Here is a 13,871-nt window from a genome sequence, read left to right on the forward strand (position 1 = left end):
TCCCTAGGACCTTACCATTAAGTGTATGAGTCCTGCTAAGATTTGCTTTCCCAAAATGCAGCACCTTGCATTTATCTGAATTAAACTCCATCTGCCACTTCTCAGCCCATTGGCCCATCTGATCAAGATCCTGTTGTAATCTGAGGTAACCCTCTTCGCTGTCCACTACACCTCCAATTTTGGTGTCATCTGCAACTTACTAACTGTACCGCTTATGCTCGCATCCAAATCAGTTATATAAGTGACAAAGTAAGAGGACCCAGATTCTCCACATTAAGTCATTGGAACCATCACCAATGAATCAATGCTCAGAAATTGAATTAAATTGAGTTGAATTAAATTTATTGTCACATGTACCGAGGCACAGTGAAAAGCTTTGTTTTGCGAGCAATACAGGCAGATCACAGCGTTAAGTAGCATAGATAAGTAAATAATAGGTAAACAGTGGCAAAAACAAAAACACAGACACAGGCAAATCTTAAGAGTTTGTGAGTCCATTCAGTATTTGTGGGAAAAGATCTGCCACCCTGCCTACCCACAGTATGCCCACACAGAACATAAGAAATCAAACTTGGCCAAACCATACCACAAACACCCAGAATGCCTCCGCATTGACCAAACAGGCTGACAAGTGAAACCAGACAGAACCATAGTCGCACACAGACAAGGGAATACACTCCCCAAAACACACTAACAATATGCTTCCTGGACCCGGTCAACACAGCTGTCCCAAAGCCCTGAGGACAGTCTGATTACACAGCAATACAAAGCCACACAAAGGACAGTCAGACCGAGAGGCACCAAAGGACCTTGCAGCCAGGACAGGAACAATGTAAGCACCTCATTGTTTCAAAAGAGATATTCTCACCTACCTGCAAAGAGAGCTGGAATCTCCTAATCCCATCAAGAACTCATTGATACTGTCAGGATGTTACGTTGTCTCAACAATCAGGTAATTCTTCCGATAACTGTTTTTCAATTAACATCATTGCAACTGGATTACTTAATTTCCAAATACATTGTATCCTTCCCCATTTTAATTAACCTTATTATAAAAGATTCCTATAAAACCTGGCTTCATCCTCAGGTCAAGGGAGAGACTCCTTTATCTACCTGTGCAGACTGTCAGTTCTGTGTCAGCCTAGACAATTTCTCTTCCAGCGGTATCATTTGTAATAAACAGCTTGTCAACTTCACCCAATCTGGTTTGTGTAGTCTCTGCTTTATTGGGCTAATTTCTCCAACAGTATTCTAACAACAGTAGGATAGAAACTGTTTCAAAACCAGCTGGTGCATGTGTTCAGGCTTCTGTACCTTCTCCCCAATGGTAGAGGTTGTAGAAAATCATTGCCAGGGTGGGATGGATCTTTGAGAATGCTGGCAGCCTTTCCTCGATAGCTAGCCTGGTAGATGGATTCTATAGATGGGAGGTTGGCCTTTGTGATTGTCTGGGCCAAGTTCACCACTCTCTGTAACTGTCTCCAATCTTGAATGGTACAGTAGCCATACCAGGTAATGATACATCCAGACAGGATGCTCTCGATGGCGTACCTATAAAGGTTGGCAAGGTTATTCGCCATCATGCCAAATTTCCTCAGCTGCCTGAGGAAGAAGAGACGTTGCTGGGCCTTTGTAACCAATGCATCCACATGAAGAGTTCAAGAACACTTGTTGTGGATGACCACTCCCAGGAGCTTGACACTCTCCACTCATTCCATCTCTGTGCTATCAATGTGTAGCGGAGCATGAGTAACATCCTGCCGAAAGTCAATAATGAGTTCCTTGGTTTTGCCGGCATTGAGAGCTAGGTTGTTCTCAGTGCACCATTTTCCCAGGTCTTCCACCTCCCATCTGTAGTCTGTTTCATCGCCATCTGAGATTCGACCGATTATGGTAGTGTCATCAGCGAACTTGTAAAAGGCATTAGTCTGGTATTTGGCGACGCAGTCATGGATATACAGTGAGTACAGTAAAGGGCCGAGTACGCATCCATGGGCAGAATGGGACTATTTGGCGCTGATCATTTGGCCCCGCCGTTTTGGCTCTAAAGTGTTTTGGCGCTCATTACTTTGGCGCTGAGCTGTTTTGGCTCCAATTCAGAATAAAAACAAGTCTTGTAGAACCCGTAAGAAATTAGTTTTTATTGTATTGTAAGAAATAAATCTAATTCTTTTTTATTCATTATTTTTAACCTATTCATTATAAAAACAAATTTCTACATTTTGCTACATTTATCAAACACATATAGATAACCATCATGTGAAAATTTTGCTTTGTCTCTCTTGCTTAGAATGTTTTCAGCCATTTCTGGTATGGGCTCTACAAGAAAATAGAAAGAAAATTGTAATACAGGTTTCCAATGTGAAGTCAGAAGGGCTTAAGTATCATCAAGGCAGTAGATGACTATTAGCAATTGTTAAACGAGAAAATGATTACAAAACGAGATTTGAATCTACAGCGGGTCATTACAGCTTTGACTATCAACTCTTGTTAGTTGAGAAAATTACATCAGGTCGTTAGTCATTGTCTCTTCTTTAACCAAACAAGACATTTTTTAAAATTCTGAATTGGCACCAAAACAGCTCAGCGCCAAAGTAGTGAGTGCCAAAACAGTTTAGAGCCAAAACAGTGGGACCAAATGATCGGCGCCAAAAGGGCGGCGCCAAAATGTACCCGACCCACCCCTGGGGGGCTCCAGTGTTGAGTGTTAGTGAGGATGAAGTATTGCCCCCAATCGTCATTGATTGTGGCCTGGGGATTAGGAAATTGAGGATCCAGTTGCAGAGAGTTGGACTTAGTCCGAGATCACTAAGTTTAGTAATCAGTCCCGAGGGGATAATAGTGTTGAAGGCTGAACTGTAGTCAATGAGTAGGATTCTTACGCAGCTGTTTTTGGTGTCAAGATGTTCGAGGGAGGAGTGAAGGGCAAGTGATATGGTATCTGACATGATCTGTTGGTCCGATAGGCAAATTGGAGTGGGCCAAGAGTAATGGCGAGGCTGGAGTTGATTAATGCCATGACTAGCCTTTCAAAGCACTTCATGACCACCAAAGTTAGGGCCACTGGACGTTAATCATTGAGACATGCATCATGAGCCTTCTTAGGCACAGGGATGATGTTGGCCCTCTTGAAACAGGCAGGGACAGTGGCCTGCTGCAGGGAGATGTCCAAGAAGATCTCTGCCAGTGGTTTTGCGCATGCTCTGAGTGCACGGCCTGGTACTCCATCTGGTCCTATCACTTTCCTTAGATTCACAGGAAGGAAAACTGATCCGGCCTCTGATGCAGTGACAGTTTTAATTTTAATCTCTCTGGCCACAACACAATAAACAGGCTGAGAAATTGATAATAAATATGTATGTCTGTAAGCCCAGGCCCAGCAGCAAAATCCTAGAACTGCTGAATAGCCTCCAAATGAAGATTTTTCAGCATAAGTTTCCCCCCAGGATGCAGAGGAAGTGCAGGAGACACACAATTTTATGTCATTGATTTCATGCCCTCCAGATAAACAAGGTGCTGTGTCGCCGCTGAACAAAGATGCCCTGAGACACTGGGATGGAACAGAATTAGAGCACTCTAACTATAGAACAATACAGACTGTACATTTGCAGCATTGTGAACTCTTTGTCATCACACAATTAACATCATTAATAGGAAAGGCTTCCATTTGATTAATGTCTAAGATTTAAGGGACAAAAAAAAATTATTCCAATTCAGATTATAAACTGGAAAATGGAAACTGGACACTGCCATATGGCTAAAAGTGCCAGAAGATTTTTTTTTGGCAACTTGAAGATCAAATTGAATTTTACCCATACAAGCTAATGGTTTAAATCTTATATTTCCTTGACGAAGAGGGTTTCTCTCTGTGAGGCCAAGTAAGAGCTCTTGTCATATCTAACCAAACCCATCTCATTAACAATGTACCCTCATGCTTGCACCCTCTTTGCCTGAATCTAGCCCCATACTACCACCTGCTTTTCTTGGATCAACTCACAACTCACGAGATATCTACTAAAAGACCATCCTCCCAGATATCAAGAACACTTGTCCCACTGTCAGTTTCTCATTGATGCTGACCATCAATGGCTTATAGTGATGGAGTATATGTCTGTGTGCACCTCTGATGGCCAATGAGCATCTGCTGAACCTGGATCTCAATGAAAGCCATTGATACAGATACCGTGCATGACAGAGATAGCACAGTACAGTTAGCACCATTCGACTCCTCCAAACTTCAACCTAGTTTCATGAATGACTCTACAAACTGATCTGTTGCTCCTGTGTCTCTTTCCATAGTCTTTACAATGGTATTAATGGTCAACACAATAGAGTCCATTCCTGCCTGGTGCCTTGTCTTCAGTCATTCTCTGAGTACTGACAATCTGAGTTATTTGTTCCTCAGCCAGCTGTTGGCATAAGGCAGTGCTTATCACCACAATCTACTCCTGAGTCTAATCTAAATAAAACACATAGAGAAAGTAAGGACTGCAGATGCTGGAGATTAAAGTCGAGACTGTGGTGCAGGAAAAGCACAGCCAGTCAGGCAGTATCCAAGGAGCAGGAGAATGACGTTTTGGGCATGAACCCTTCATCAGGATACAGTGCAGGGTACAGGAGGCAACCTTGCCAGTGCTTTTTCTGAAGGATGTCTAGCTTCTTTCTCAGAGGTGGAGGAGGCACTGGCAGCTGAAGTGACTGGCCTCTTAAAGGTAGTTGTTGTGTGGATGTTGCTGTTGCTCTGGAAAAGACAAAAGAGAGAATGAGTTGAGTCAAATGGTTACGAGCCTGAGCATGTCAAGAATATGCTTACACTGGTGGTAAATGGGGAAACAGTTTTATTGCCAAGGCAACATGAGTGGTCATGGTCTTTATTGCTGGAACAGCACAGCAGGTCAGGCAGCATCCAGGGAACAGGAGATTCGACGTTTCGGGCACAGGCCCTTCTTCAGGAATGAGCAGAGAGTGTTCAGCTCAAGGAAGGCATCCTTGTAAGAGGATTAGCAGTAGGTTGAAATCTTCGAGGAGAAAGTGAGGTCTGCAGATGCTGGAGATCAAAGTTGAAACTTTATTGCTGGAACAGCACAGCAGGTCAGGCAGCATCCAGGGAACAGGAGATTCGACGTTTCGGGCACAGGCCCTTCTCCATAGCCTACTTATAATGACCCAAAAGTGCCCTGGCAGTTAGCTGTAGGAAAGTGTAATTGAGGCTAAATGAATAGTGAAATTGGAAGTGTTGGAAGAGGGTAAGAAAGGCAAAGCTGAGAACAGAAAGCCTAGATTGGAGAGTAGGAGTGACAGAAGAACAAATCAGATAAATTAGTGGGAGAAATTGTGGAATCTAGATGACTTTTAACATGGCGCATTGAGGCCTTTTCGATTCAATTTTATCTTTTCTGGTTCTGAGCAACACTGGCAACTTAATTCTAATTAATGCTAAATGTGAAAATAATGCTCAAGGAAAATGCGACTCACGACCGTACACCACTAAAATCTAATTATAATTTCATTTGGGCAGATATCCAGGGTTTAATAGAAATTACATCAGAAAGTTGGAACACTTGAGTGTGGTGGTAGGTGAGGACCAGTGGGGTTCTGTCCTGTTGGCGGTTGGAGGGGCGGGGTTCAAGGGCGGAGGATCGGGAAGTGGAAGAGATGCGGTGGGGGGGATCGTCGACCACGTCGGGGGGGAAATTGCGGTCCTTGAAGAAGGGGGCCATCTGTGTTGTACGTATTTTGAACTGGTCCTCCTGGGAGCAGATGCGGCGGAGACGAAGGAATTGGGAGAATGGGATGGCGTTTTTACAGGGGGCAGGATGGGAGGAGGTGTAGTCTAGGTAGCTGTGGGAGTCGGTTGGTTTGTAGTAGATGTCCGTGTTGATTCGGTCGCCTGAGATAGAAACAGAAAGGTCTAGGAAGGGGAGGGAGGAGTCCGAGACTGTCCAGGTGAATTTGAGGTCGGGGTGGAAGGTGTTAGTGTAGTGGATGAACTGTTCAACCTCCTCGTGGGAGCACGAGGTAGCGCCGATGCAGTCATCAATGTAGCGAAGGAAAAGATGGGGGGTGGGGCCAGTGTAGTTGCGGAAGATGGATTGTTCCACATACCCTATGAAGAGGTCTTTTCCCACAAGTTCAAGTTCCTTGTGATTATCTTGGTTTTGGGAATTTTCACAATTCTAAATTGTTGCAAAAACATTACTTTAGCTAAAGGCAAAACACCTCAACCTGTTTTCGAGCTTCATGGAACATGGGATACTTGATAGTAAGCAAATCAGGAGATTTTCAGGACAGCAATTGTAAGGCTACGTTTCTTTTTCCTCTGACCAACCACAATGTTGACGTCAGCACTGTCACCAGTGAACTTCATAGCACAAAACTATTTATGATACACTCTGAATTTAAGAGAAATCTCAATGTTACATCTATTTCTTGCTTAAGATGGTTTGATTTAAAATAAGATCTTTTAGTTTTACAAGGAGAAAAATTATGTTCGATTGTTCAATTGTTTGATGTCTATAAATTTGCTTTGGCTGATCACTGTACTGTACACTGTTGGACAAGCCCTAGATATGTTTGGAGAAATTGAAAGCAAACATTCAGCATGTGAAAGCAGACAGTTAAAAAGCACTCAATAAAACTCCATTTAACTTCCTAGTGTTTGGCATCTCTGGAGACCTGTGACAGATAAAATTTCATAGAATTTAGGAGAAGCGAAGTTATATTCAACCTATACCAAATCTTGATTACAGCACATTTAGAGAATGGAGTTCTGGTTCCCATGTGGTAAAATATGATATATAGTGGCACTGGATGGGTTGTAGAGGTGATTCACAAGGATGATATCAGAGATACTTGAGTAGACATATTATAAAGGATTGACATGCTGAATATCTTTTCTCTTGAAAGACCTAATAGAAATCTTTACCATCATGAACAACCTTGATAGACTGAATATGGAGAGATTGTTTCCCCTTGTAAGCAGTTGCATAATTAGAAGGTATTAATCACCAAGAAATCCAAGAAGTACAGTAATACAGAAGAAAGTTGATAAACATGGCACGAATGCTTCAACAGGGAGTGGTTGAACTGAGATCATGAATGCATTTTAAAAAATGCTGGATCAGCATTTGAGGAAGGATTTAGATGAGTAAAGTTGGGAGGAGAGTCAAGTAGAGCTTAAACATTGGCATGAACTGGTGCTCAAATGATCCGTTTCTGTGCCATGTAATCAATGTAATCCTATGTTAAAAAGATTTATTGCAGCTGTCTCTATAGTTTATCAGGGAGGAGAAAGTGAGGGCTGCAGGTGCTGGAGATCAGAGCTGAAAATGTGTTGCTGGAAAAGCGCAGCAGGTCAGGCAGCATCCAAGGAACAGGAGAATCGACATTTCGGGCATAAGCTTGAAGAAGGGCTTATGCCCGAAACGTCGATTCTCCTGTTCCTTGGATGCTGCCTGACCTGCTGTGCTTTTCCAGCAACACATTTTCAGCTCTATAGTTTATCAGTCTGTTTCCTTGGATTAAAATTATTCAAAACCTGAGGGCTTAACCAAACCTTTAACCAAACCAAGGCAATTTAAACTGCATGAAAGCAATTAAAAGTTATAAGTACCTCCTGGCATACGATTAGTTCTCCTTTGTCACCGTATTTAAAGGCTTCAAACTGTCGGCCAGAGATACCCTGGGAATGTCCATATTTAGAACTGGCCTCTTCCAACATTGGAAGTTTCATCCAAAGTAGACAGGTTTGAAATATATATTCTTCCAAGAAATATGGTTTCACAAGAAGAAGAAAACATGCACTTGTACACACACACGCACATATGTACATACACTTACACAAAGGTACTTTCTACTACTCAAGTAGATAATTATTTTAAATTATGGTTTAGGTGAATTGGCCATGCTAAATTGCCCATAGTGTTAGGTGAAGGGGTAAGTGTAGGGGAATGGGTCTGGGTGGGTTGCGCTTCGGCGGGTCGGTATGGACTTGTTGGGCCGAAGGGCCTGTTTCCACACTAAGTAATCTAATCTAATGTAAAAAAAAACCTATACTGTTTGTGAGTTTATGTTCCTTACAGACTGACCAAGGAGAATACAAAGTTAGGAACTGTCTGTAGTTTTAGACTTTTTATATTATGTTAAACCCATGTACTGCTTCACTTGGTAATCAGAGATATTCCAGACTCCAAACTTATGCTGACTTTGGATAAGGACAGATTTAACTTTGTGTGTTCATGTTCATGTGCTCATGTGTGTTGGCCAGTCTAAAATAGTGTATACACACGCATCATTACAGCACAGAAGGAGGCCATTCCACCCATCGTGTGTGTACCAGCTCTTCAACTGAGCATCATTAACAACCGCTAATTTCCTGATTTCTCCCATAATCTTTGCACAGTATTTCCATCCAAATAATTATCCAATGCCCTTTTGAATGCCTGAATTAAACCTACCTTAACCATACTTCCAGGCAGTGCCTTCCATTTCCTAACAACTCACAGTGTGAACAACATCACATCACAATTGCTCCTTTTACAAACCACATTAAATTTGTGCCTTCTAATTCTTGATGCTTTTACAAGTGGGAACAGTGTACTCTATCAAATTTGCTCATGATTTTGAAAACCACTATCGGATGTCCTCTTTTCTCCAAAAGAGAATGGTCTCAACTTGTTCAATCGATCCTCAACTAAAATATCTCATCCTGGAACAACTTTTGTCAATCACTTTTGCACTGTCTCTAACATGTTAACATCCTTCTTATCAGGTAGCACCCAGAACTGCACTCAATTCTCTAACAGAGGCCTAACAAGTGAATTATACAAGTTTAACATCACCTCCTTGCACTTTTGCTCTGTGCCCTACAATAAAGTCAAGGGCACTGCATGCTTTATTAATTCATCTCTCAAAATGTCATGCAATCTCCACTGATCTATCCATACATAAACTCAGATCCTTCTGATCCTGGAGCAAATTGCCACAGATGCTGGAATCTGTACTGAAAACAAAAAATGCTGGAGATCACAATGGGTCAGGCAGCATCCATGGAGAGAAAGCAAGCTGAAATTTTGAGTCTAGATGACTCTTTATCAGAGCTGATGTAAAGTGTGGAGGGGGCAGCATTTATACAATGGTGGAGGGGGTGGAGTGTAGGGGGAGACAGGCTGCTGATAGTGCAGATTAAGTCATCAGCCAATTTTATTCATCCATGCTTCTACTATCCTTTTTATTCCATGGCATATGACATTTTTCACACATCTGTTTTGTGGCCCTTTATCAACTACCCTCTGGTCTTCCACGCACACCACAACAGTGTTACCCTGATTAAACGTTTCCATTATCTCTTCAAACAAAACTCAGCAAATTAATTAAACATGGGTTCTCTTTTAGAAATTCATTCTGACTCTAATTAACTCAACCTTTTCCATATGACTATTAGTTCTATCTAAAATGATTGTTTCTAGTAACTTTCCACCACTGAACATAACCTGGTTATCTGTTTATTCTTACAAACTTCCTTGAGCATGGTTGTAATGTTTATAATTTTTCCAGTTTTCTGGTACCTTGCAACAAGTTTAATGAAGACAGAAAATTATGGTCACTACTCACACTTCCTTCAAAACCTTTGAATGCATCTCATCTGGTCCCAGTGTCTTGTCAATTTTATATACCAGCAGCCGATGCAACATTTCTTTCGTATTAATTGAACTCTTCAAGTGACAGAGTTTCCTCTTTTATCCTATGGCCTTGGCAGCATTTCTGATTTTGTAACCTGGTGTCATCTCTTCTAGTGTGTTCTAACTCTGCCCACACTGTGGTATTTATACGCAGTGATGTGGTGTCCAATGACATCATCACAAGGTTGCTCCAGAGTCTTGAAGCCTTAAAGAATACCAGGAAGCATTCTTCTCCACTGTCATGAATATTGTTTGACATTTATAATTATTTTAAATGAATCTGTTTGGACATGATATGACACACCTCCAGTGTAATTGGAATTTGAACCTGGATCTTCTGGTTCAGAGGTAAGGACACAACTCCAACATCACAAAAGCATTACTTTGATTAACATTTTTATAAATATGCAAGTAACTTTTCTAGATCACTTCATTTTACAATATTTATTATACATGTTTTCCCTATTATTTATGACGACAGTTGAGTAAGGAAAGTCTGTGATGAAGTCCAGGACCACTTGCGGTCAAATTGTCAATCTTCTGCTTTTCTCTGTTGGCTGCTGCTCAATGTGGGATTCAATCATTCTATCTGAAGAAACTCAGTGTTTATTTCAATCCAATCATTGAATGTTGACATTATTGGCTAGGACAGCAGTTATCGCCCATCCTAATTGACCATTATGCAGCATTGCTGTGGGTCGAGGGTCATATACATGCCAGACAAAGTAAGGATGGCAGTTCCCTTTCCTAAAGCCCATTAGTGAACCAGATGGCTTTTGCCAACAATCAACAATGGAATCATGGTTAGCATTAGACTCATAAGTCCAGATTTTTATTGAATTAAGATTCTACCATCTGCCATAGCAGAATTTGAACACAGGTCCCCAGAATATTACCCAGGACTCTGGATTAACAGTTCAGCAATAATACCACTATGCCATTGCCTCCACATGCATGAGGATTCAAGATGGTTGTATTCCTTCTGCTCTATTGCGAACAATGGATACCATTGTTTGTTGTTCTAGGAAGAAAGTCCATCTTTGTGCTATTGTTCTTCATGGTTCCATTGAAGTAGTGATCTATTCTTCATGGTTCCATTCCAAGGCATGAATGTGCATGTTAGGTAGGGACGAGTTATTTTGTTGCTTCATGTGTTCTTTTGTCTATCACACATTTTTGAGAAAGTGACCTTTTCTGCTACACTGAATATATTGCTGGTATAAAGCTGGGCAGCTTGTTTTTATTTGTTGATGTGGGGTATTGGAATTATACCTGTGACAAGATATTGTTGTATTAGATTGCTTAGGATTTCATATTGATGTTGTCACATACAGTATATGTTCAGTTAAGAGGTCTGTCTCCACTGCTCAGATGGCTTATTGTGTTTTAAGTAATCAAGGTGCTCTGTGGAATGTTCTTTATGAAATGGAACTTTTGCCGTATAATTCTTCTTGAACAGATTTCTTGACTCTGTGCCCACTACTTTTTAGACTTCTAATTGTAATGTTAGATCTTCTTTTGATTGGATAAAGTTCAGTGATTGATTTACCTGAGAGGTCAATGGTAAATCTTTTGTAAATGAGGTCTTGCTGCTATATGGTTTATGTGGCACACACAGGTCTTTAATGAAACCATGTAGAGACTTTCCTAGAACTCAATAATCTGCTATCTAAGTATGACCTCACTCATGTCTTTTTTTGTTATTGAAGTGAAATATTGATCAAAAACTGTTATAAAGATATCAAATATAATTTGTTTCCAATTAATTTGTTGCTGATACAACACATAATCTCTTCATCTGATTTGTTCCCAACTAGCAGAGAAGTTTGTTAGCGTATTTTACAATTGATTTAGTGTCCAAACCTGAAGCTGTTTAAAATATTCCAAATGTATTTTCCATTTTTGCTAATTTGCTGATCAAAAAAAGTGATCTGAATGCTTAGTTTATTTTGCATTAGTGAGCTTTGCTGCACTGTTTGATTGCTGATAAATACTTGAGGTTTTGATAACTTCAATTATTTGCAAGAATATTGTTAAGATTTGTTCTCATAATACACTTATTTTGCTGTCTGTGGTATTCTTATTTGATTAAGTTGTTATTAAATCTCTGTTATTGTATTAACTAAAACTGAAAGCTGTTGTACTTTCTGCTGTTCTAAATGATATTTTCAATTCAAAGTTTGGGTTTGTTTTACCCACATGGTGACTGCATAGAGGTGAGTGAAGATATTATTTTTCCAAGGTAGATGATAGATTTCGCAAATATCTGAGAGGAGAAACTTTCTCCACTTGGTGTCACTTAACAAGATTCAATTATTTGTCTTGATTGTAACAAAGGTGTCTGCTGTGATATTGTTGTGTTGAATGCTTCTGTGTTTTTGCTACTTACATACCAATCTTGACAACAGCATTCCAATCTTTTTTATGCTATTTTTATTGGTATAATTGAAGAAACCTCTTACTCTGATTCATTGATTCAAAGGATGTGTTGCTGGTTAGGATAGCATTTCTTTCCTATCCAGAATCTCACAAGAGGGCAGTTAAGACACAACATCATTGTTGTAGATCTGGTCTACAATATAGGCCAGTGTTGCAAACGATGGCAGGTTTTCATTCCCTGAATGGAATTAGTGAACTATATTGACTTTTGTGACAATCAGCATTGGTTGCATGGTTGCCATTAGGCAAGGCTTTTGTTCCGAGTTCTTACTGAATGGAAGTCGGCAGTGAGAAGTGACTGAGGAGGATCCTGGGAGAAGTCAGCTCAGTCACCACAACTGAGAAGGGGATTGTGGAGGACCAGTGCTCAGTAGGAGGGAGAACATCCAATTGAGGATGGTAGTGAGAAGTGACTGAGAAGGACTTGAGAGGAATTCCTATTTTGGAGAAAGGTTGTGAGGTCAAAGTGCTGCTTTTAAGGCTTTGGTGAGAGCTTGGCTTTACTGATGAGGGTGAGCAGCATTAAGGTTTGGCAAGGTAAGGTTTTTCCTTTCTTGTCATCCAATAGTCACTGAAGTGGAGTGATTTGCTTCTCTTGCAAGATGTGGGAGATCAGGTAGAAGTCAAATGTCCTTGACAACTATGGCTGCAGGAATTGTGTTCTCTTGCAGCTCCCCTCAGACTGTATGGAATGGTTGGTGTGGCATGTGGAGCATACAGGGCAGAATGTTTTACAGATAGGAGTTTCAGGAATGTGATTGCCCATGGGTGACCATGAGAAGAAGCAGGCAGTGCAGGAGCCCTCTGTAGTGAGCCCCCTCTCAAACAAGTTTGGATACTGTTTTGGATACCGTTAAGGGGGAATGAGTGCAGGAGTGGAATGGCCTCTAAGAGAAAAGCAACAGCAGCAGCCAGATTGAAGTGTAGATGAGCAGTAATGGTAGGAGACTGTATTGTCAGGGGCACAGATATGTATTTCTGTGACCATGAGCAAGACCTCAGGGTGGTGTGTTGCCACACTGGTGCCAGGGTCAAGAATGCCTTTGAGTGGGAAAAGGACATTTTGAAAGGGGAGGTGGAGCAGTCAGAAGTTTAGTCTGTCTTGGTACTAACAACAAGGTAGGAAGAGAGATGAAGTATTGCAAAGGGAATTTAGAGAGTTAGGAAGCAATTTGAAAAGCTGGATATCTACGGTTGTAATCTCTCGATTACTCACAATGTCTTATGCAAATAAGTTCAGAAATAGGAAGATAGTAGGGTTAAATACATTGCTAATGAGCTGGTGTAGTAGGGAGGGCTTCGGATATCTGGATTATTGGGATTTCTTCCAGGTTAGCTGGGACCTGAACAGGAAGGACAGGTTGCATCTAAACTGGAGGGGCATCAGTATCCTTGTGGGGAAGTTTGCTAGTGCCACTTAGGAGGGTTTAAATTAATGTGGCAAGGAGGTGGGAATCAGAGCAATAGGTCAGCATCTGGAGTGTGTGAAGAGAAGGAAGGGTCTAATAGGAAGAATAGGCAGGTCAGGTTAATGAACATGGCATGATTGGCAATCTGAAGTGTATTTAACTCAATGCAAAGAGGAATATAGATTAGGCAGATGAGTTTAGAGCCTGGATTAGTACATGGGATTATGATGTAGTCATTACAGGAACTTGGTTGAGAGAAGGGCAGGATTCGCAGTTCAATGCTCCAGATGTATTAGAGAGGGATGTAAAATAGGTAGGGTAGTTGCATTCCTGATTAGGGGGA

This window comes from Chiloscyllium plagiosum, chromosome 14, assembly GCF_004010195.1.
Source record: "Chiloscyllium plagiosum isolate BGI_BamShark_2017 chromosome 14, ASM401019v2, whole genome shotgun sequence".
Classification (NCBI taxonomy): Eukaryota; Metazoa; Chordata; class Chondrichthyes; order Orectolobiformes; family Hemiscylliidae; genus Chiloscyllium; species Chiloscyllium plagiosum.